The following is a 25,788-nucleotide window of genomic DNA, read 5'->3' on the forward strand; positions in this document are numbered from 1 at the left end:
ACCAGCAAGATTGAGAGATGTTTATGTGCTCTGACCTTACATAGGAAAGGGAAATATAAGGCTGAAGAGCCAAAGGAATGCAGCAGAGCCCAGGAAGTGCATCATGGTTTGTGATTGCAACCAATTCCAAGCACGCTTTGCAAGGAGAGAAACTATGTTGGGTGCATAAGAGAAACAATCACATTTCCTCTAATGTGCAAAAAATAAAGATCTGTTGTTTAAAGAGCACACAACTGTATCTACCACCTCCTGATACTTTTGACAGGAATCACAGAAGGAGCAGATTGGATCAGTGAAACTTCACTCAGCCCTGACAGTTTGATTGCACTACTGTGGAGGATATGACAGATGTTGGAACAGCACGAACAACTTAAACAAAATGCATCATGCACAAAGCTGGGGCTCAACCTATCCACCACTTAAAGTGATTTGCAAGCTAGGAGGGGTCAGAATGTAGCAGCGATGATTTTACACGGAAGGGGAGGAAAGGGGGGAAAGGAAAGATTGAGACTAGCGGGAAAAAATTGTCTCCAAATGATGGAGTGCCCAGCAATATCAGACAAGAGTGGGGAACTGGAAACCTGCTGTTTGTCTTACATGAAATTATTCAGAAATGAATCATAGCTAGGGCACAGGAGGCTTTGGAGACTCGTTGAGCAAGCAAAGAACAGATAAACAGGCTTTACAGCATGTGCATATGTAAAAATAAGAAAAAGCAAAATATTCTAAGGAGACAAGGGGTTGATATTCCTCAGATATTTACCTACCTGTGGCATTGTTTTCAAAATTTGCTGTGTGTTCCTTGCTCTTGCTGATTTTAGGTTCTCTGCTCGGCATTCCTGAGAAAGGAGACAAACAGGGAGGAAGGGAGGTATTCAAGTCACATACCAAGGGATCTGATATACACAGTAGGCATGTGCAGGGCTGATACTTGGGCGACAGCATTTCACAGCCAGTGCCTAGCATGTCACTACCAGATTATGAATTTGGCCTGTGTGCTCAGTGTATTTTTTGCAAACCATACTGGACTGCTTTCCACATCTAAAGATATTGATTTGCTTCCTATACTTCATGGAATTCTTCTCTCAGTTGTGGGTACATTTGTGAAGTCAGCAGTCATATTTCATGCTCACCATTTGTTGTTTATCATTACAGCAGTGCTTGTTTTAATATGGGTAAAACATGAATGGAAACTCGCAAAATGAAGTAGGCAGTAGCATCAGATAGAGAGAAGGAGCACGTGTACAATGAAAGCATTAACTTCTTCCACAGCTCTGTGAATAAACCGCCTTAGTCAGCACACCTCTTACTTTCAGATTTCAAACGTGAACACAAAGTTCTGCCAGACCATGTCAGTCCTGCGTTACCGTATCTCTTACTGTCCATCACCCTTAGGCAGAGACTGACAGTTCAAAGCCATTTGCTTGCTGAGCTTGTGACGGTGAAAGACAACTGTTAGGGGCTGGTTTGAGATGACCAAACCTGCTTTCCTTTGTGATCAAGCCTGAATGCGAGTCCCACTCTTTGAAACTGAAAGGTTAGTTTTGTTACCGGCTCTGTTATGTGTTCATGAAGAGTGATACTGTTAGAGTTTAGCCCAATGATTTATCCAAAATGTCCTTTCTACTCCACATCTCATTTTCAATACGTTATCTCCATGTCTTCTTTTCATCCACTGAACCCAGTATTATCCTTATGTCTTCTCTCCAAAACCTTTTTCCCTCTTGATAACATCACCAGATGTAGCTGGTCACATCCAGAAGCCAGCATTTCCTCTCTTTTCAGATTAGTGAGGCCTCCAATGCCGTAATCACCTCTCTTTCCCTTGTCTTGGTACCTCAGGCTCCTTCACTGTGAACAAAACAGAATTCCATCTGCTAGCTCTGTCTTTTCACCCACGTGGCAGACTGCAGTATCTTCAGAATTCTCCTTGTTGGCTTCCTTTTGTCTGCTGCTGCAGCCATGGTTAATTTTCCACTCTTTCCATTACGTGCACCTAAATTACCTTTGATAGGTTATGCACAGCCTGTGACCTGAAAAGCTGCAAGATTTGTCTAAAAACTATTTTAGCTGTTGAGTTCTGTTGAAAGCGATGGGACCCAAAGGCCTTCTGACCTTTACAAAACTGCATTATTCAGCTATTTACCTAAAATCCTCTCAACTCAGAGACAATAACATAGCCACAATCCTCATGTTTGTGTATGACATACCATCATGTACACCTATATAAAAACATGTATGGTATCTTTATCTGGAAAATCAGAAGATGGGAAAAGATTAGTGCCCTAGTCTCTTAAAAAATGCAATGTTTCTTCTGTTGCTGTTTCCACTGACATCTTTTCCTGTTATTTGAGGTGTTCTCCTAGTCTTGGCAGAGCCTGCTAAAAATTTGCTTGAGTTTTTGTTTAAAAAAAGTAATCTTTTCCCAGGCTTTTACACCCCCACATTCTAATGGGCTTTCTTTTCTACCAGAAGTAGCCCAGATTCCCAACTCCACTGCTCTTTCCTTTCTCAGCTCCTTCCTGCAAATGTATTTCCTGTGGGATGCTTCCAAGGTGGGATTCAAACTCGACAACATGGCGCTGATAGTATCAGAACCCCTGTGATGTTTTTCTTTCTCTTTTCTTTCAAGTGCGTCCCAAGCAGGTGGCAAATTTCTTGGTTTATTTATTCACAAATTGAACTCAAAACAGAAATCCAGCCCACGCTTTCCACTTAAGCTATGTTACTCCCAGGTCTTCTCCTCAAGGACAGCTCAACCTGGACTCTGGCTCCTCTCCTTCCATCCAGATGGGACAAAAAATATCCTGCAAGACTGAGCCAGCAAACCACACATCATTTTTCTTAACAAAACCATCATTTGCTAACAGGCTGAGATTTTCAGGATAACACTGTACAGCCACCTAATATATTATCATACTACTTGTACATTCCAGCTCACTCTTGTGCAAGCTCTTCGGGGGTAGGATTGCTCTCACTTTGCATCACATGTAATGCAAAACACATTCGTTGTCTTTGCAGGGAAAAATAAGCAAATGCTTACGTTTTGTATGCTTTAGACCTTTCCTAGTTCAGCAATATATATCCTAACTTCAAGAGCAGAATATTCAGACAGCCCAGGTGCAAGATTGATACCAGTTCGAAACTTTGCAGGTCTGCAGATCTCTTGTTTTAGTCTTGTTTCTTTTTACACTGACCATTGTAATACCCTTCATCTGTCTCTGCTCAAATGGGGTGTTCATTTTCAGCAGCATGATACTTTGCAAAATGTAACCCTTTCTACGTGAAGCTTGAGTGGCTAACCAGAACTGGTTAAATTGCCTCTTCTGTGATTTCTGAAGAGCTGAATGGACTACTAAAAGATGACTACCCTATTAACTTTTATTACCTCTGGCTAGAATATATCACTTACTCCCCATTCATTTGAAAGGTAGCCACAAAATTCAGTTTGGCCTAGGTGCTTAATTCTGGATAGCTAAACCAGTTGAGACTGATCCTGCTCTTTCTTACAGTGGTTCAGTACTCCAGTGTCCTGGAATGGTGAGCCATTGTAGTTGGCAAATTGAAGGCCAAGAGACACATATTTAAAAATATAAATATGTTTTTGTATTTATATCATTTATATATATATATCATATTATATATTTTATTTATTTACATTTCTATGTTGATGTATTTAAAAATGAAAAAATTATAAAATTAACTAAACTTTTCCTAAATCTTAAATTCCTAAATCTTCTCATAGGAACAATGCATTTTGATTGGAATGTGAACCCTACAGACAAGAGAAGTGGTTGAGAATTTCTGTTCTTTGTTCTCCCAAAAGATTTTGTCCATCCCTAAAACTTTCATGTAAATTAGAAATATTGTAAGCTTTCTGCTGTGACTGCTTCCTTGGCTAGATATGACTGGAGTAACAACCAGCATAACAAGTACATGATGACATATGGGAACAGCAGTACACAAATATAGTCTGTGCAAGAGAATTCAAATCACAATCTTGGGCATTCATTGATTCAGCTAGGCTTGGCAAGCAGAATAGGGATTGATAAAAATAAGGTTGTGCCTTCCAATGCTTTTCAGGTGATTTTATGCTAAAAGAAACCTGAGGATCAGAGCAGTGAGACACGAAATGCTAAAGTCTCTAAAATCCCTGCAGGCCTTATTATGTGTGTAAGGAGACAGACAGCACGTACTTCAGGGCTGGTGAAGCTATTGCACTTGATTTAAGGGTAATTAAAGTGTGTGAGTGACAGTAGAGATGACATGTGATACATTAGACACCTTTTCTCCATATTACTTCCTGCTTGGCAAATTCATCTGCATTTTGAATGAAGAATAATGTTGCAGAGTCTTCTGCCTCTGCCCTCCAAAGCTTTCTGTTCTGCTCTTCTGTTCCTTCCCACAGCTCTCACCTGCTGTGGGATTTCAGAGAGAATATCTGGGGCTCGCTAGTAGCTGGGTCCTTAATCCTTCCATGGCTATGTCTTTGACAAAACTTGTATTCCTATTGGTAGTTCCGGATCATACTCTAGAGCATAAATATAACCAGTCTAGTGGGCCATTGCCTACTGCTTTTGTGCAAATGCATGCAGAGGGGAAGAGATGCTGTGCTCATTGTTATTTTGAATATTCAATTTTGGAAATGAGTGAGTTTGCAGTTGTGCACACAGTACTTGCAACGCACAGCCTGAATTTGGTGGCTGACAGATAGGTGACGAACAGGCACAGAAAGCATCACAGAAAGCTGCGCTTTCACCAGTAGTTCCATCCTTACCTGTTGCTGGACATTGATCCTAAGAGCTCAGGAGACTATTGTCTAAGCCTCATTACTGAAAGATCTGTAAGAGCTTTGAAGGCCATCCATGATTGCAAATAGATGTATTTATATTAAAGTAGAAAGACAGAAAATGCACACAGAGCTGATAATTGTTCACATTATTCCATCTGCCTAATAGAACAAAATTACTGGCAGACTTGTATTCAGTGCAAGTGAAAACAAAGAGCCGAAGGCACTCAAAGATACATTAGGAGGGAAGGGAAGGTTTGGGCTTTGACCTGTGACAGTCATTTGCCTCCTTTGATTGCACCTCTAAGTTGAGCTGAAGCAAACTGAAAGTAATCATGGAGTCAATGGTATGTCTCTGTGGGCAGCTGGTTGCCAAAGAGGGGGAGTGGTTCATGTGCTTACAAAGAAGGCATTTCTTTCACTGGTTCTTGATTAGAAAAGACACAGGCTACAGAGCCACGTGGGGGAACTTGGGGGTATTTGCAGCCTGTAGGGGTTTTCACCCCTATGATTTAGGAAGTGAGGATTCAAGCTGCGGAAATGATGCAGTTTGAATCAGATTGATTATGAGTGAATGATATTGCTGAACTATCCAATAAATAAACAGTGATTCTGGAGTAGGAGTCTGCAGGGAAAGAAATGTCCAATCTTTCCTCTGATAAATGTCACCCCAGTAGTATTGCTTTTATCTCCTATTTCTGGAAGTAGAACTGAGCTTTGTAGGTTAAAGAAAGGTTTGAGAGGAAATTGAGAGTCATAGAGTTGGGATCTATATTCTTTGACATGACAAATCACACCCGATCAGGGGAGTACTGTCACATCACAAGATCAAGCTTAAGATGCTTGTTCTGTTCTTTCTTGCTAATACCTGCCATAACGACCTTCCTGAGACCAGCTGTTCGGGGACAAATAGCAAGTGCCTAAAGGAAGATAGAGCAGAGGAGGGAGTGAACACAGCAGACATGGTGAAATGATCTTTAACCACACAGATTTATGAAACTACTTTGGGATAATAAGAATTTATGATTACTGTGTTCCATCGTACCCATAGGTACTTCCAGGCACCCCACACATGTACACCTGGGTTCTCCTTTTTGCTGTGTCATTTGAAGCAACATATCTGGTATGCTTCTAGCATGTCTAGCATTCAGTCTGTCTTCCAACAGATGCAGTTATCCTCCTAGCAGTGATTTCCAGCGACAAAAGCTTCATGGCTCACCTCCCTTGAGTAACAGAGCTACAGTGAGGTTCTCAGCTGAGGTATTTAACAGAGGGCTCAATACCTCTGGTGGAAGGAGGGGTGCTCATACAAACCTGTAATGACTAGCTGTCAGGGAGATGCATGGTGTCCTTTCAGCGACTGAACACAAACAGATGAGGGTGACAGTGGTATTTCTCCAGTCCCTAATTAGAGCTGTGTGATGGCAGAGGCACAAATGGAGATGTTTTCCATCATCACTCGTGAGGAGGGAGGTAAGGCAGAGAAGCTGCTCTGCTTTTATTAGCCCTGGGCATCCTTTGTATTGTGATATGTGTTAACCTCCTCATTTTTATCACTCTCCCTTTAGCTGTTTATCCCTTGTTTTGTTCAGTTCCGTTTCTCCTTTTGTTTATCTTCTTTCTTTACCACCTTCAAATTCTTGGCAGGAATCTGGTTTCCACTTCAGATGACTAGAGCCTCCTGTTTTTTTCACAGCAGCCTACCCATCCCAACTGTTCAAAACTGCAGTAAACTTTAAAGACCACCTGTAGGACTGGTATGTGTAGGTAGCTCAGTGCTGCAAATAAAGGAAATGAAAAAATGTTGAATTGGTGAGCATTCCTAGAAAAGCCAGTAACAGCTGTATTCCCAGCTCTGGAGTCTCACCTGTAGGTTCAGTGTAGGTAAGTAATCTCTTTTGGTCCATGTCATGTACAGCACTGCTTAGGCACAAGCATATCTGGTGAGTTGATGGTTGGACTACATGATCTTAGGGGTCTCTCCAACCTTAATGCTTCTATGTGATGCAAAGGAGAGGGCAGGCATAGCTTTATGTCTAGCCAAAATGTGAATAAATTGGAAAGTAATAATAATAATGAGAGGGGGAATATGTACTGTTTCAAGTTCCCATGAGAGCAGAAGAGACACTCACATCTCTTCATTCGTATCTCTGCCCCTCCCAACCTTTCCTAAGATCCAGTTTAGCACCTCTCTTTAGCATCAGCTGCATCTCTTTCCTCCCACACAGCATGAAAATAGAAGCTCCTTATAGCTGATAGCACTGTGGAAACGGGGGAATCTCGGAACTTGTCCCCCACAACATCTCCTCCAGGAAGTCCAAGGAAACGTGAAGTCCCCCATGCTAAATTCAGAGGTTTTGGCAGATAGACAGCAGCGACAGGAGGTGGAAACAGACAGCTGTGCAGGGGAGGAAATGGCGATATAAATACAGGTTTAATTGTAGTTTAATTACAATTACTTACTAGGCAAAGTTTATTTAAATGCAGTGTAATTAGAGTGAGACCTTGATTTAATCACAGTCTTATCAGATACAGTTACTACTATTTTCCTTCGCTTCCTCCTCCTCCACCTCCTCTTACATTCTCTCTCCTGAACTTGCCCGAGGAAATTAAAAGCCAAAACTTGAGGTAGGCAGAAGGCATCCATCTTAGAAAGCTTCTGGTTTCCTGAAAATTCACTTGCCAGGTGGCTACCAGCCCAGAATTTTCTCCCTGGAAATTGTGAAACTCCCACTCTGTCCTGGCAAGCCGTTATTCTTCCTTAGCAGCTAATGATAATAGATCCTCATTAGCTAGGAATGACTTATCAGGAATATAATTCATCACTGATGGCAGACCTCATAACCCATCTGCTCACAATGAGTAAATTACATAGCCCAGTCAGAAGAGATGGATTGTTCTTTCTGATCTACCTTTGGAGAGTGTCCACATCCTGTTCCAATCAGTACGTACTTTGTCTTCGCTCCATGATCTAGGTGAACATGAGGAGAGACATTTGGGCAAAACCTCTTGAGCAGCTGACCCTACTTCTCATCATTCACTGTTTTCCCTCCTCCGCTGCTGCTTCTTCCTACACTCCTTACTTTGACGTGAGTCTGAGCAGAGCAATATTTTACCTGTTTAGGAAACAAGGACCAACATCAAACACCTCTTTCAAGCCTCAACAAAGACAGCTAGGATTAATTCTGAGGAGTAGAAGGCATTTCACCTTTAGTCTACCACAGTGCCAGCCTAGGGTGGGCAAGTCAGACTTCTGCCACTGCCTCAGCTGACAGCTACCACTGGCACTCAAATATCTGTGTCCATTTAGGGATGCCCTGTTCCTACTTTTGGATAGTTCTGGAGAAAGCCTCCAGAGGTTCTTTACTTACCAGGTGAAATCTAGTTCCACTCTGAAGCTGTTGCCAAGTTTGCTGACTTCACTGAAAATATGATTTGCTCCTTCCATGCCAATACCGGTCAATTCATGTTGACTTACTTTGCATCTCAGTCCTTTTTCCAGCAGCTCTAAACAAGGGATAGAGTGAAATGTACCCATAAAGCAGTGAAGCTCTTAATTCATTAATGCATATTTTATTCTGCCATTGAACCACACTGGCCCTGTGTGAAGGAAAATTATGAAGTGTTTGGTCTTTGTTCAGGGAACCAAAACCAGAGACATGTGAGCTCTTCCTTCCTTCCTTTTTCTGTCGTAGTTTGCTCTGCTTTTTCTTTTTTATCCTCCTTTCTTCCAGATGCTCCTGACATTTTAACAGACTCTCTGATCACTTCCAGGTGACCTGACCATCTTTTGTATTATTTTATTCTTGTCACAATTCATCTGGATGATAAAAAAGGAGGGAGGAGAAAAAGCAAGAAGGGGTGTTAGTTTTTACTGTCCTCCTTCTTATGGTCCTGAGAGCACATCTCTCTCCTTGTCACCCAGACTGCTGCCCTGGATGGGCAGGAGCTCTCCCCATATCGTATGCTTTAAGAGCAGAGGGTCACTGAGTCCTTCATAAGGTGTGAAGTGAGTGGCTGTGAAACCTGTTTAACCTCTCACTGCAGTGTTTTGCTGGGCCTAACGTTTCAGATCGCAGTAAATCTGTGCCAAATAGATTTTTCCTTTGGCTTTAATATTTATTTGGCATTGAAATTTTAATAGGAAGACACATTCACTTGTCATCCTGAGAATGCCAGGTGGGCAAAAGTAAAGTAGGAACAAACACAGGGATATAGATTCAAAGTGTTGGGGGAGAGAAGAGAGGAGAGACGGGAGGAGAGCAGGAAAAGGGAAAGGGAGAGGGAAAGGGGAGTGGTAGTCACTGCAGCATCTCTGTTTGAAGATGAGTTTCTCAGATAACAGCAGCTCAGTACAGCTCCCGCCCTTGCAGCAATGAGCAGCTAGCACAAAGCAGGGAAGTAAATAAGCCTAGGAAAGAGTCTTTGACCCTAAGGTACTTGTACCCTCTTAAAGTTCACATCTCACATCCACCTTCCCAGCAAAACAAATAAATTAATCAGTGATTTGTAGAGCACAACCCGGTAAAAAAAAGGAAGTGATAGTTGTGGTCCAAAATCCACAATTAGACCCTGGTGCTGTGGATGACTGAGAGAAAGGGATAGAGTCACGTCAAAGAGACAGATACCAGTGCCTAGATAAAGAGATGGTGTGGAGAGATACAGTAAGTGCTGCAGATAGATGACGAGCGTTAGATGGAGTGGATATACAGTTATAATTAAAGAGATGGATACTATGAGTGTGCAGGGGGAGATACCTTGGACAGATGTACTGTGAATAGATGTTGCAGGAAGAGGGATATTGTCAGATAGAAAGACACTGCCTGGGAAAGAAATGGATGAGGCATCAAGTAATAATATATCTAGGCACATAAAGATTGATCCTGTTAATAAATAAATGCTATAAATAAATACTACAGAAAGATATTTCAGAAGCCTACCGTCTATGAATATTTGACACACACATCCAAGAAAGTGCATAGTACCTCATCCAAAATGAAGGTAACCAAGTAGCTACTAGGTGTGTGTACAAATCATGCTGTTTAAATATTTAAGGGATGTTAGCAGCAGCAGCAAAAACAGCAATTTATCACCTGATTCAAAGCTTGTTTCACCCTGATGGACACGTCATTGGTGGCCTGGCAAGAGTATGGCAGAAAAGGCCAGGCCAGCAGGTAGACAATCAGGTGCTGAAGAAATATTGAGTAAGTAAATAGGAAATACGTTGCTTGGATTTCAGAACTGGAAATAGTCCAAACTCTGGGTATGACTCTAATATCCACGTTTACAATTAGATGACATTTCAAATTTGTTTCCAATGCTAAGCACTGGCCTGGGCCAGGCTTTATGGGCTGGTCTGGCCCATGCTGCTACTATCATCCCACAAGCCCATTCAGGATGCTTCTTTCCCAGCTCTCCTGTTATCTCATTGAGAGGTACCACAGAGAGCAATTTAAAGTCCCACTACTGAGTGTCACGGCAGCAACACGGAGCATTCTATTCTCCTATAATTCATTTTGGACAGGAGTTCTCATCTACCTGATCACCCGTTCCTGCTGAGACTGTCAGACCATGTGTCTGGTAACTGCTGCCCAACTTGAGAGTCATCCCAGGGAAGCTGGTCCTGTTGTGGTCCCTTGGCCAGCAGGAACGCTCATTTTGGGGCTATCAGTCTCTGCTTAGCATGTGTTATCACACTGCCACTGACACCGACGAGTTCCTTCTCATGGCCCTGGAAGGTACCCTCCAGGCCACTGCTGTGCTGCTTGCTCAGCACCGTGTGTGCTCTGAGAGTTTATGATGTACCTCAGAGTCAATCTGGCACTTGTCAAAGTTGGTTTGCTCACCTCGTTTTCTCTGTGACCTGAACACCACCAGTATGCACAGAGGTAGAAAGACAAGCACGTTAACCTCAGGTCTTCTGCTCTTACAGCACCTCCTTACCACTACAATTAATGATTCAAAACAGTCCTAACCACAAGCAGTTTAATTCTTGTTCTTGCTATGACAAGCATTCTATTAGATATATGTTTTCTGAATCATTTGATCTAATGTGTGCTTGTAAAACCTCGCAGAAATAACTTCACCAACTGTCTTTTATTTTGCTATGGATGCTGCCTTCAGGGCCCAAACCCTAGTTTGTGGGGAGAAGATTATATATATATATTTAATGGCTTCAAACACCAAATTAAATTTGAAATTAGCATTGAACTCTACCATCCATTTTCAGTAATGATGCTTAATATTATTGTCAGAATCGAGTGCTTTACATGGTAGGTGTCAATTGTGTCTTGTTCAGGAAGCCATCCAAGGGCTCTTGGGTACCACATGCTGGGAAAGTGATTAAAACTCTGCCAGGTTAAGTGAGAAGAGTATTTTTGGTTTTTCCCTCTTCCCTTCATTTCAGACTTTTTTTATCATCCAGTTTCTATCTCCAAGGATATATCTTGTAATAATAATTGCTTGTTATCAGTAGATATTTTCCAGTACAGCAAAGATATCTAAATCCAAAGTTTCCAACAGAGGAAATTGATGGGTCTGAGTTTAAGGAGTACTAGGTTAATCCATCTCAAAGGAGATCCTTTGTAAGAAGTGAAATGTTAGGCATTTCCTGACCATAGGGAGCGGTGTGGGAGTAGGGCATGCCAAGCTGCTGAGAGGGGCAGACCTTGAAAGCATCGAGGGCATAGACAGCTCAGGAAATGTTCTTCTTCCTTCGTTGTCTCCCCGTGGCCTTTTTTTACATCAGAAATGTCTGGAACTGCATGAAAAGGTGGAAGGAGGCAGTTTGGAGCAGCAGACAGGGAGCAGCAGATTTCGGTTTGTTGTGCATGGCTCTGTTCCGCTGTCATCGCAGAGCTCTGAGTGCATTATTTACTCCTTTGTTTAATGAATTCACCCTCATCAGCCTAGGTTAGTACAACCCTAATTGTGGGAGTGTATTTAACTGCTGGCTTTGTAGGAAACAGTTACCGTAAATACTGCACTGCGGTGATGTCTGCATCTCGCACCGTGCCTTGTTGTATGGCCCATCCCCAAATAAAGTATGTAAGGCTGGCGTGAAAAGTGCCATAGGCTCTCAGTGGTGTGATTGCCATTTCACAGCACTTCTCAGTCACAAGCAAACCAAGAAATACTCTGAGTGTTAAAAATCAAGGTGTTGAGCCTTGTATCTTCATCAAGCTTACACACAGGGTGTATTTCTTATACTGTACATCCCTAAAATCATTCCACTGGCTGTTCACTGAATCTGAAATTCTTCACTTTCATTTCTAAAAATGACAAGTTTTTCTCTGCTTCAGAAATAGCTGTGGAATTAGTAGTGAATGATACTGTTCAGGAGCTCAGCTGCTTGGTCGGACAGTGCAGCTACAAGTGCATCAACAGACCTTTCCCCGTGTAAATCATCAGAATGCTTCCCTTGTTTCAGGGGTGTTTCAGGCTGAGAAGCCTGTATGTAAAGTAAATGCATTGTTATTTAAAGCAATTCGTATTGTTGGGAAGCCCAGAAAGGTAAGCTGATTGGTGGCTAAGCAATGGAGTGTAATAGCCCTGAAAAAACTGCTGTATAATAACAGCTTTGATTCCTTGCAGGATAAAGCCATATAATGTTGCCATCCTTCCTGTACCTTTCATGTGTACAGCACTTCATATACACTAAGTGTATTACTTTGTCATCTAAACTGATATCTAGTTTGATCCTCCTGGGCTTTGCTAGCCCGCTTGTGAGAAGTATGAAGTTTTCAAACAAAGTTTTAGGCTTAAGGTAACATCTAAATTATAGATTTCTGAAATCGCCTTGGCAGTGTTTCTTGATAGGCTGCTTTTGGAGCTAAGCTGATAACCCATCTTGCCTCTGAGATGCTTTTTTCTCCTTGATACTGAATTGCCTGTATCATGCACCATTAAATCTGACACAGTTTATCTGCAGGTTGGCTGTGCAGAAAAGAAGAAAGTCCAGTATAAGCTTGGCAATCTCATGGTAAAGTCAGCAGCAGTCTGTCTTTGCTGCACCTGCTCTACAGGCCTATTATCTCTGCCATTGGAGAGCATGGGTTCCTCAGCACCTTCCTCTTCCTCTTCCTCTTCCTCTTCCTCTTCCTCTTCCTCTTCCTCTTCCTCTTCCTCTTCCTCTTCCTCTTCCTCTTCCTCTTCCTCTTCCTCTTTCCCTCTCCCTCTTCCTCTTTCCCTCTCCCTTTCCCTTTCCCTTTCCCTTTCCCTTTCCCTTTCCCTTTCCCTTTCCCTTTCCCTTTCCCTTTCCCCACTCCCTTTTCCTTTTCCTATTCCCTTTGCCTTCTTTTTCCTTTCTTTCCCTTCCTTTCCCTTCTTTTCCTTTTTCCCTTCTCTTTTTTCCCCCTTCATCATTGTGAATTAATGGCTGTAGAAAAATTATTGCAGTACCCATGTAAAGCTGCTGCAGCAAAAATTGCTATTAAAAAAAATGATGTTACCTTGATGTGATGGAGAAAATTGAGAAGGAAAAAAGATTCTATATAGCATAGTAGTCAGGAACCCTGTATACATAAGTGAATATAGCCATCCCAAATGAATCCCCTTTGTAAATTGTATATGCATAGTCCAACACTTGGATTTGTTTTATTTGTACTGGAGAATATAATTTTTGTAGGCTTTTTCAGTGCCTTAGGGGACAATCTGTGAGCCAGAACATCTCATGGTCTGGTCTTTTTCTGATGTTCATGTTCCTGGAAGACAGAACCCACTGTGAGAAGAGCAGATGTCATTTTATGCTGGTACAGTGAGCAACTTCCTGAAGCAAAGGTACAAAAAATGGAGCTAATAAAACATAAATACAAAGGCAAATGCCAGGAAATACTAGATTTACGTATTAATGAGGTTTTCAGCTCCAGTGAAACCAGCATAAGTCCTCAGCCTTTCTATCCTTGAGCTGGTTGGCTGTTTTTCTGTTGTCGTTGTTTGTTTGTTTTGTGCTAGACAGACTAGCTGGACAGCTTAAAATCAGAGGCCAGGCTGGGCACAGAAAATCTGGCAGCTCGCATCAGTTTCTTTCTCATCTGAATAATCTCCCCCCCCTTTTTTTTTTTCTTTTTGCATTCACTTGTTTCCAGCACTGCAAGAATTATAACACTTCTGTTTGAAATACGACCTGGCAGCTAATCCTTGGTATTACTGCACTCCTCTCTCCTACTGATGTCAGCAGGAGTCCTACATCCTCATCATTCCCTCGGCTAAACTCCACATTCTTGTCTGGCAGAATTGTGAACGGTCACTTCTTTCCCCAGTGGATCTGGAAACTTGGTATTTTCTTTGCTGAAATCCTGGTTTGCCAAGAGGAGCTTTTGGACTGGATCCATCCAGGTTGTTAGTGGGTAATATTGATGATAGGTGGACGGTTGGACTAGATGATCTCAGAAGCCTTTTCCAGCCTTAATGATTCTATTTTCATACTGTTTCTGGTAGAGAGAGAGGCTTTACATAGAAGAGGTAATTAAATAGCTTGGACCCTTGTTTACACTAGACAGATGGCAGAGGGCTTCAGCTGCACCTTGGCTCTACCCCCATACGATGAACTTGCTGCTCGGGTGGAATGATGGAGCCTGCTCTCTCCACATTGCTGAGGAGCTGGGGCAAAGAGAGAAGAGCAGTTTGCCCAAAGTGACAGTGAGCCTGCCGAGTGCAGAGCCTTTATCTTGCAAACACAAGTGTTTCAGCCTCATGATTCAATTTTCCCTTGATGCACACTCTGACACATCTTTTCAGCCTCTTACTTCGCACACAAGAACTGACCTTTTATTGTTTTTGGTTGTAAATCAGAGGGTGACATTACATCCTTACATCCTCTGTGAAGTGATTGTTTCACTGCTCTGCAAGCTGTGTTCTAATTTGCTCCATCCATCCAAATACACATCCCATTTTGATTAAACAAATACTTTCATCGGTTTATGATGCTTCAGCTTTCACTCTGAATATGCTGGTTCCTGTGATGTGTTGCATTCTTTTAAGAACTGTAGTGGGAACTCATATATGCATACATAAATACATAAACACATAAATTCACATACAGAAACAGTAAGAAAATATAATTGCTTTTTATTATTTTTTTTTTTCAGGTAAAGCACATAGAACACTTTGGCAGGCATTTGAAAATTGATTTTTATAAAATATTCAGGAAATACTCATTTTAGTAGAGACTTCAAGAAACGTTCCCTGCTGAGAATTGATAGATGTTACAATCTACAAATTGATTCATTCCCAAGCACCATCTCAGTGTTATACAGGTGGCAGATTGTTAAAAAGCTACAACTGGAATAGAGGGAAGTGTTAGGAGATCAGCTGTACAACGAACAGCAATGGCAGCTCTTCTGTGTTCTTCATGATGTTTGTTTTGCACTGTGATGCCATCTACGTGGATGACAGCAAGTTGTTGCTTTTTCTCTTTGGTCTGTTTTCTGGGATTTCCTTACTCCTGACTGGTCGGTCCTTCTGGCACCGAAAATCCTTTAAACTCTCTTTGAGTTCTGCAGTAGGATGAAGGTTGTGTTTCATGATTATGTTAGCACTCAGTGCCCAATGTTCTTCTTGTGTGCTAAATCACCAAAATCCTTCACTGTGATTCCTGACAGGCAAATTTTGGGAGGCAAGGAGAGGATAATGAAATATTTGCTATTCTTCATGAAACATCTGGCAGGGCTTTGGCAAGATCAAGGAATTAGAAAGAGTTGCCACTGCTGTGCTGCCTCTGACATTTTTTGTAATCCTTAATGGAGTCCAAAGCATATGCAAATCAGCTGCATAATGAGTGAGGTTAAGTAAGGTTCTGGAGCTGGTGCCATATTGTGGTAAAAACATAATTGATCAGAATGTTTTGAAATACGCTGAACACGAGTGTTCAGATTTGTTTTATCTGAATCTCCTTATTTCTGAGGGAAGATTTAGGATGAGGGCAGAAGCTGAAGTTTTAACTGTATCTATTCTTGGTTATCTGTGATCACACATAGTTCATCAGATGTTTCTGCCATGAGCTCCACTTCAATTTGATTTCAAAGCAAAACCTTGCCTTCTTTGCTTTTTATTGTTATTGACATACACACACACACAATCTTTTCTAATTATATTGGCTAAACACCTTTGTTCTCCCCAGGAAGGATGAGACATCAAAAGTTATGTATCAGTCTCGTAACTTTTTAAGCTACAGGAAAGTGCACAGATCGGTCGTGATGAACGTGCTTACATTGAAATGTATCACTTTTGGGGTGACAGTGATTTTACAGATGTGTGTTGGATTCATTTCAAGAAATCTGTAATAACACAGGAACTTGTGGAGATTACTCCATGACATGGTTTTGATGACAGATATCCATCAGACTGGAACCTACTGGGCTTTGTCACCATGTTGGCCTGAAACTCTTTGTTTTCAGAATGCTCCAGAAATTTTTCAGCGACCCTTAAGCTGAGATTTGCTCGAAGGCTTTCTTTGTAGAGCAGAATCCAGTCATCAACCAGCTGTTGAACCCCTCCATGAGGCCAGACCCTCTCCCGTCTCTGGACACTCCAGCTTCTGAATCATCCTTTCTGCCGGAGTTCAGTGCTTTTAATCTTGGTCATCGTTTACCTCTTTGAAGACACCATTTCTAAAACAGTCATTCTTTACTTTAAAAGGTACAGGAATGAGCTGGCTTCATGTGGAACAGGAGTAAATCCATATTTCCCTACAGCGAATCAAAGATTTTATTTCACCTTTGCCACACAGTTTTGCTTTTAGCTTCTAGCTTAATCTCTCAAATAGCTGGTAATAACACTTTCTGTTGCAGACAACCATTCCTGCCTGCCAGTTGAATTTCCTGTCTGTATCAAATCCTACCCAGATGTTCTGAGTCTCCCTTCTGTTGACCTGCTGCTTTGCCAACGCTCACCTGAAGACTAGAGTCAAAGGACTGATTTGCCCTGGTCAGCACTTTCCCTGTGGTTACTTCCACTTGAATTCAATAGCATCAAGGTTCAGTGATCATCTACTGTTATCTCTCAGCTACCTGTAGGGGTATCTCTTGAGACCTCCTATATCTTGTAATGAAAACTGTGCTCTGAATAGAGAATAGGCAGTGTAATTGTGTGGCTGTGTAGGTGTGTTGGTGTCTGAGTGTGTGTATATACATGCCTGTGTATCTATTTATCATTCATTATAAAAGGTGGTAATCTACTTTGTGTGTTTTTTATACATATCTGTATTCACACGCATACACTTAAATACATTTATGTGTGTGTATACATATAGATTCTCTGAACCATCACAGTGGTTGTCAGATAAAGAAATCACAAAGAAAAGCTAGTAAAGCTGAGGTTGTTTTCTCCTTTAGGCGGTATAATGGTTGAAGTTTAATCATTTACAGCAGTTTTTAGTTCAATCAGGTAGTGCATCAATCCTCTCATATGCAAGAAAATATTTACATCCATGGTTATCTGTCCCAAAAATACCCTGTACATATCATACATATGTGACTAAGGCACAGACTGGAACTGTCTTGGCTATCTTGAAACATTCTGCTTTCAAAAATCCCAAATCCTTTAAGTCTCTCAGAGACAACTAAGGGATATATACATATGGAACTTGGACTTTTAAAATTAAATATATAGAGCCAGTTACAAACTTGGATGAAGTCAGTGGAATGATATGAATCTGCACCAAGGGAAACAAGAACCCGGGAGAAGCTGCATTCCTCTACATTATTTATTCTCAGCAGTGCAAACTTTCAGCATCTAAGCAGAAACCTTTCTGCATTTCTTTCTTTCCTGCAGTGTCAACATCTCAATTACTGGAAGCACCCAAAAGCAATTACAATTCCAATAATCTCTTTGTATTACAGTGGCTGGACTACTAAGTATCATCAATAACTTGATTATCATTTTGAGAAGAAATTGCTTGGGGTAGAGACTCTGTGAGCAAAGCTCCCAAACACTTTCCAAATCATATTTTCAGCATCTCTCACATTATTCAGTGTTTTAATGAGTTCCAGTAGTCCCATACGGGGGGACTTGACTGCTCACATTTCCACAGGAAGCGTGAGCTGTGCAAAGTCAAAATGTTATCGGTTTTAGAAGCATTTCTTTTGATTCTTAAAGTCAGAGTGAAACCCAAGCCACCGTCAGTGCTGCGTGGTGGATATTAACCCATCTATTTTATGTCACCCATCTTTTATTTCCTGCATCTACCTCCCATTTTTAATGAACGTAACAAGATTACAGCAGATCAGATTTTGAACTCTTTACTACAAGCTGCTTCATTGGAGCTGGCCATAAATTTCTCTTCGTGTAAGACTGCACAATCTATCCAATGATGGCAGAACATAGCAATGAGCAGTTTTACAGTTACTTGTCATGTAAGAACCTTTGATCGATTTCAACAGAAGATGTGGTTGGGCTGTCTGCAGGCTGATCCAGATTCTGTGTGGTATTTTTCTCTTAAATAAACAAGTTTTAGTGTAATATGGATCTGGAAAACAAGACCAGACTCAGTCTTTCACTGAACAGCTCAACTCAGGCTCAGTCACCCAACAGTGCCTGATTATATCAAGTGTCTTAGAGTCATAGAACCATAGAATCGTTTGAGTTGGAAGGGACCCTTCAAGGCCATCTGGTCCAACTGCCCTGCACTGAACAGGGACACCTACAGCTGATCAGGTGCTCAGAGCCCCGTCCAGCCTGACCTGCACTGTCTGCAGGGATGGAGCACCCACCTCCTCTCAGGTCAAGCCTTCTTATAAAGGTATTCAATCTGCTTAAACTTGAGTTCCAGGTCTTGAGCTCTGTTGTCTTAAGATTTGTCCTAATTCTCAAGAGCACAGTGCTGTGCAGATACAGGCGGTCAAGTCTCAGATTTTCTTCAGGGATGTCTCACGTTGCCAGGGAGTTGCTAGAGAAAAAAAGTGCTGGATGGTATTCATAGATAAATAAATTGTTCCACAGTTGTTTGGGGTGGCTGAAATTTTTTTGATGTGACTTTAAATCCAGCAGATCACATGCGTAGTGTTTCTGGAGATTCAGCAGGCTTTGGCATGCTTACACCCATATTTAGGTTCAGATTTAATTGACTTCTCACCATTAAGCAGAAGTTTTGCTTCGTACCTTGATTTAGCTTTCCAGTGCTGCTGGAGTTGCAATTGTTTTATTCACATCTACCTTTTCAAGCAGCAGATTTATAAGATCTTTAGTGTCTTATTCAAGCCAGGAAATATACTACATAGAAGAGGATAGTGCATCCTAACAAAACAAAGTAAATATACAAGTTTACAAATCTCATCTAAACTGCATGCAAGATTTTTATTTTATTTTGATGCTTTCCTCTGCTGAAATGTAAAAGGCAAAACCTAAGAAGTTGTGAAGGGAGAGAGAAAGAAAACTAGTTATCTTTGGGATCTGCAGCAACTGCCAGAGCTCCATTTCATGGCTGATTTGCATCTGTTCAAGTCAGTTGGTTTTATTAATGCTTACAAGCCTACAGCTACAGATGCATTGTTAGCACTGCAGTGATATATAGATTGGTTCTCCATTAAGAAGAAATTAATGATTTTTCATAAGACCAAATCCACAGCTTTTGGCTTCTCACCAGCTTTTCCATCCTGCAAGTCTAAAGATCAGCTCATGAGTTTTTTATTAGTATTAGAAGCACACGTGGACTTGAATAGAGATATCTGGAATCTAGGCAGGCCGTGTAATCAACAAATAGTAGAAACACACCCAGTTGTCCTCTACTCAAACTCACCTTTCACAGAAGGATTACAGCTGTACTAATAACACGCAGTAATTCAATTAAATGCAATTCCTCCTGTTCAGACAAGGCTTTTCAGTCTCCCAGACATATAATGAGAAGTGTGTGCTCAACTTTCCCTCTGTTCTTGATGCAGTTATCAACCATCTTCTCACCAATGGACAGAATGGAAGCAGACATTTCTTACAAGACTAACACAAATTCTGCTGGCTACAAGCAAAATGCTGTCCAGGGCTAAATTGTTGCAAGCCTGAATGAACATTAGGGGACAGCATTGGCCAGGAGTCAGCCTGTTTCTTGCTCTTCACACTCTTTTTTTGTTTGTTTGTTTTATTTTCAAGTTGTCTTCCTTTCTCTCCAAGTGATAAAGCCCCACTTGCTTCTTACATATCTAACTGGTGCACCAGACATTCATTTTTAATCTGGCCAAATCAATTATAAATATTACAGCCTGCAATTACCCTGGGAACTCCTGAAAAACTAATTAGTACAAATCTCAGCAATGAATTACACCTTTCTCTTGGCTGTTTGCAGCAGGAAGAAAAAAATAAATAAAAGGAAAAAGTACACTCAAAGAGGCCAAACCTCTCTCAGCCATAGCAAACAGAATTTGAGGCAGTGTTTAATTATGTTCATATCGTTCATGAAAGGATGGGCCACAGTGGGCTGAAAGCCAGGGCACCTGGCATTGCCTAGGGCTTAGGTTGCATTTTCTCAGATGTTGTAAGATGTAGAAATCCTTGGCAAAGAGTCATTGGAAAAGCAGATCTCGTGGGAGCCTACGACGTTCACATCATTCGTGTTTACTGTGTAGCAACAAAGGAGGCAAATGCAATAGTTCTTTAAACTGGAGCCATCTTGCATCAGCTCATAGTTAATTTCCTCCCTTGGCGAGGTCAGGAACTAAACATGCCTTGTCTGGCTTTTCTCAGGCAGGACGTGAAGCCAGGCTGCTCCCTGAGGAGCTCCTGAACTACTGAGATGGAATTGGAAAGTCATAGCAAGATGTGCACCAGACCTTGTAGCAATTGGATCGAGACACAAAGGGCAGACCAAAGGCCTTCTTCATTGGCATCTTGTTGCTGTAGGGTTTTTCTTGCTCTAGGTATAATTACCTAAAAGCATCATAGTTGTTTCACTTATCTCCTAGAATAATACTTTATGAAGCCATTAAAGATAGATTTGTGCTCTGGGATAGCTGTGGCTGCTTTAGATTCATTTTAGATTCATTACAAGATTTTGGAAGCAGTGCTCCTGTAAAATATGTTTAATAAAACATATGAATTCCTCAAAAGCAAGACCATGCAACATCACACACTCTTAGATTCAGTGACATATGTGGAATTTTAATGAAAAATAAAGGAAGGGCAAAGCAATTCCAGTTCACTGCAGAGAGGTCATAAGAGCTGCAGGACACTTTCCTTACCAGTATGTATATAGCAGTCCATATAGTTGGTACAGCTTTGCTGGAAAATGAGAGATAATCTTTCCATAAGGTCAGGAAACTGGCTGGATTCTCAAATCCCTGTGTGAGTGGAGAAAAATGCCCTATACTTTCAGGTGAATGCTGTAATTGCTGGGAACTTGGCCTGTTTGTGCTGAAATAAAATCTTTTTTTTCTGTTTTCTCACACTAAATGTCTGATATCTTGAAAATTTATAAGAAAGCCATTTTCTGTCTTATTTCAGACTACGAACTGTACCATAGATATGCTTGGCTCCTTATGCACGGCTATATCCCTGTCTTGGAGAGCTTCCAAAGGATTAGGGCATATCATGATGGAGAGAAGGTTTAGAGGAAGAAGGGAATAGTGCTATGGATAGGATGACACAAAGCTACCAGGATGCTATTTTTCACTGCAGGGAAAAAGATGAAGACATGATTATTTGTTGGTACATCTTCACAGGGAGGCTTTGATATCCACAGTCAGTGCTGGTCTCCAGACTTGGAACTTTCCTCCTTTTTGTCTGATGCATTTAAACATTCATTTTGTAGATTTGCATTGGCAAGACTGCAGCAAATTTCACAAGAATGAGCAGAGCCAGATATATGTACCCAAAAAAGTAAATGTTCGTTTTCTTCTCTACGATACTGCAACTGCTAGGCAAGTCAAGTGAAGGTCAAGCAGCAATCCTGAACAATAGTCAAAGATTCCCTAAGAGGGACAGTTGTCAATGCCCATTCTTTCCAGAAGAAAAAAGATTCTATTTTGAGCCATCAGTGGAATAAACAGATAGCAAGTGACCTGCCGCACTGTGAGTGAAAAATCCCAAGGAATTACTTTATGAAATCTCTGTATTTTTCCCAATGTCCTGAAAATGTACGTGCATTTGAAGGAGAATTATGTATTGGAGAGAAATCATCAGTCATCCCCCATATACATCAGGTAGCTGTATTTTATCAGCCAAAGCCATACTGTGTTTTCTTGAGAGGTTTATGGGAAACACCTGAACGAGTTGTTTTCTAGCCATACCAGAAAGCTCCAGTCCAACTGACTCATAAAGAAGTGCTGAAATTGTTCTTTAGGAGGAAGTTCTTCACACAGAGGGTGGTGAGGCACTGAAACAGGTTGCCCAGGAGGTTGTGGATGCCCCATTCCTGGAGGCCTTCAAGGCCAGGCTGGATGTGGCTCTGGGCAGCCTGCTCTGGTGGTTATCAACTCTGCACATAGCAGGGGGTTGGAACTGCATGATCAATGTCCTTTTCAACCCAGGTCATTCTATGATTCTCCCCATGTTAAGTCAGGAAAAAAAAGAAATATATATGTATATGCATTTATTTATTTATTTTACAGAGTACCAAAGCTTGCTTTCTTTCCAAACCCCAGCAAACAAACAAACACGCCCACATACAAAAGCAGAGCTAATTAATATCAAGTCACATCTCAATGATTATGGAAATTAAAAGTAAAAACAAAGAAATTCTATTTATCACATAATAAAGTTGCAAATTGCTGTTGCTTCTCTCTCATCAGCTGCAATAGACGGGGGGCTACGAGGCTGTAGGTTTTGAATCAGTAAATCAGTCAACACGTATACATGTTTCGTGATACTTGGGGATTGTTGGCTGTAGATATATTAACAGCCTTCACTGCCCCCCTTCTGCACTGTGTTCATGTTCAGTGGTATTCACGGGCTATATTTGTCTTGGAGTTCTTTAATGTAGTGTCTTTGGTTTTCCTCATTGTTTACATTCTGTAAGAACAACATCATTATTCTTTGGTAAATCTGTTTCATGTCCCCTGGGTGTTTTGTTTGGTTGGTTGGTTTTTCTTTCTTCTTTTCTGAGGGAAGATTTTTTTATTTTTTTTTAATTTTTTTGCAGTTCTTAAAAATCAGATTAAAGCAAAAATACCAAGAACCTGCTCCTAACAGAAAATCTCTTTTATTAAGACCCTCTTAAATTGTGTGCAGTTGTCTAGAAGTTGCCATTTCTGTTCATAACCATACTTCACTATTTGCACTGTCTCTTAAAGGAGCTGGTCTTAGTGACCAGCATCTAATGCTTTTGGCAGCTTTGGTTAGTGGGTATCTTACTGGCTTGCCAGGAGTGTTGCGTGCCACCACCTCTCCTCTTTCAGAAGCAACTCTAACCTGCTCTTTGAAATAACCCATTTGTATTGCTTTGTTATGTGTTTTAAATCTTCCTGCAGCAGAAAGTGAGTCACTGTGATGGAAAGTTCCACGTGGTAGAGAAATGCATCCAGTTTGTATAGTTTGGTAGTGTGACAAAGAAAGAGACTTTCAACTTCCAAGCCACCAGGGTTATTGCAGTGTCTCATTTGCAAGTCGGTGCCATCTATTTACTGTTTGGTAGCTCATTAGGTGGCAGTGACACTGGCACTGTTAGCGGTGGGTAGCAGACCAAATTGGAGAAGTCACCACTTAGGCCCTTGTTAATTGGCTTGCTCATTCACTGTCACAACAGATAAGCAACTTGCAGAGCAAGAAATCCTTCTTTCATGGCCTCTAAATTGTCTGGCCACATGCTCCCACATGGGGAACCTCTCTCTGCAGTGTACATGTGCAAGCACTGAACTGTCTGAGTTTTTTTATGTTCCGTGTAGGTAATCAGCATGGCAGGAGGCATCTTGGAAGGGAGAGTTTTTGAAGTCTTTTGCAAAGGTTTTATGCATACGTACTTTCTAAGGACTGTCTGTTTAGTCTTCAGTGTAAGACAATGCATGTTTGCCGTGGTTTTCTCTTTCATCTTCTGATTTTTGACTTCCCAATTTCCCCGTCACAGAAAAGTGTGTTTGTGCTCTCTTCCTCTTTTAGACAGAAATCCACTCCCAAAATCATTTTACGCTATCAACTAAATTCCGAAGGTCCTCCGTTAATGGGGTTCCCAGATTTCAGTAATAATAGGGCTTTTTTAAAAACTGTTATCCTTTTAATGCAAATGTGTGACATTCAGTTCTTAGATTGAAAACTGAACTGTTGTTCCATCTGTACAATAGCACGGAGCTGGGCGGCAGCTACGCTCTGTCCCAGTGGCATTAGCAGCTCCTTCCAAACATACAAGCACAGTGCTGAAAGCAGATACGCTCAGGACCTTTTTGATTGCAAAGCATCAAAAGCTTAAAAATGAAAAATTGAGTTCCCCAGAGTTTACACAGCTTTGAACATTATCATAGGTACTTTGTATTGTGGTAATTCATGCCATGCTTACATCTGAAAAAAATAAAAAGGGAAAAATCAAAACCACTGGTCAGACTCAGTATACTGAGACCACTGCTTGTTACTGTTTGTGCTGAGAGGATTGTTGTCCTGGTTTGTTTTGTTTTGTTTCATGTTACATACTCAGTTTTAGTGTGAGTTCTTCCTGACCTAGATTTCTGGGCAGACTGAAGTGGAGCCAAAAACTGAAAAAGTGCATAATTATTCATTTATTTATTTTTAAGCTATACAGCTCTATTAAGCTTTCAGAGAATCCTTTATAGCCTGCCTTTGAAGTAAACTAAGCTAGAGATCAGCCAGAGAAGAATTAGGTTGACGCTGCATGGTTCTGATTGCAGATAGTCTGTGTACAGTTAAGATCTGGATACTCAGAGGTAGGAAGAGGTTATGCTTTTTTTGGACTGCAGAGAAGAGGGGGAAGAGATCAATACATCCAAGAGAAATACTTTACACCTTTGGTATGTTCTGAAACCTCAGATGCTGGCACTGCTGTGAAACAGCTGAGAGCTGGAAGATTATTCCAGTTACTGACATGTAAATGAGCAGACCACACATTAAATCTGTATATACTCCATCTGCCAAGCCATTCATTCTTCCCAACTTGGGACAAATTAGAAACTCTGGCCCAGTGGCGGAAGATTATTATTCCTTTCCCAGTCCCCCAAAGCAATACATTCTCTGCTTTGAGTCTGATTGAAAACACTGACCTGGAGGTGAAAAACACTGTATCTGTCCCCCTGATTCATCCAGACTCTGACCTAGGCAGCAGTGAAACCACAGGCTTCTTTCTGGTCTCAAAATATTACCCAGCTGCCCTCATGGACTGAGGGCCAAAACTGAACTAGACAAAAAGAGCTCATGCCCTAGAGCCACCTAGTCTAGTGGTTACAATTTTGTCATAAATATTGCATTAGACTAACTTAATAGAAAATGTATTGAAAGTGAATGTGTAAATAAAGCCTACAACCACTCCTGTAAGTAAATGGCAGGAGGCTGTGGCAATGTAACCTACCCTTCTGAGAGCCAAAGGACCCGTGGCATCAATTCAGAGTCTGTCCTCAGCTATTCTGACTTGCTTCTGATTTTGGCCCTTCTTCAGTAAGTTGTGCTAGCAGAGCTTTTTCATATTCCTTCCAAAACACATGGAGTCATAGAATGGCTTGGGTTGGGAGAGACCTTAAAGATCACTGAGTTCCAACCCCCTGCCATGGGCTGGGTCATCCCACCAGCTCAGGCTGCCCAGAGCCTCATCCAACCTGGCCTTGGGCACCTCCAGGGATGGGGCACCCACAGCTCTGGGCAGCTGTGCCAGGGCCTCACTGCCCTCTGAATGAAGACTTTCTGCCTAAAATCTAATCTAAATCTTCACTCTCTTAGTTTAAAGCAATTCCTACTTGTCCTGTCATGGTCAAACCATAGGAGAGGTATTCCAGCCTGCTGATGTGTCCTCCTCTGGACCTGCTCCACCAGTTCCCCATCTTTTTGTGTTGGGGGCCTTTATCCACTGATGCCATCACTCCATCATAGAAGGTCACCACCAGGTTGGACAGGCACAATCTTGGTGCCCTTGGTGACACCAT

General features: G+C 41.4%; 1 protein-coding gene across 1 annotated transcript in view; it reads left to right on the forward strand.

Annotated features, from left to right (window-relative positions):
• AGBL1 (AGBL carboxypeptidase 1) overlaps window positions 1-25,788 on the forward strand; it is a 281,145-nt gene that overhangs the window by 252,673 nt on the left and 2,684 nt on the right. The gene's annotated exons all lie outside the window — the stretch shown is intronic.

The sequence above is a fragment of the Centrocercus urophasianus genome, unplaced genomic scaffold (assembly GCF_019232065.1).
Source record: "Centrocercus urophasianus isolate 14NV4802_14NV808 unplaced genomic scaffold, USGS_Curo_1.0 seq_23, whole genome shotgun sequence".
NCBI lineage: Eukaryota > Metazoa > Chordata > Aves > Galliformes > Phasianidae > Centrocercus > Centrocercus urophasianus.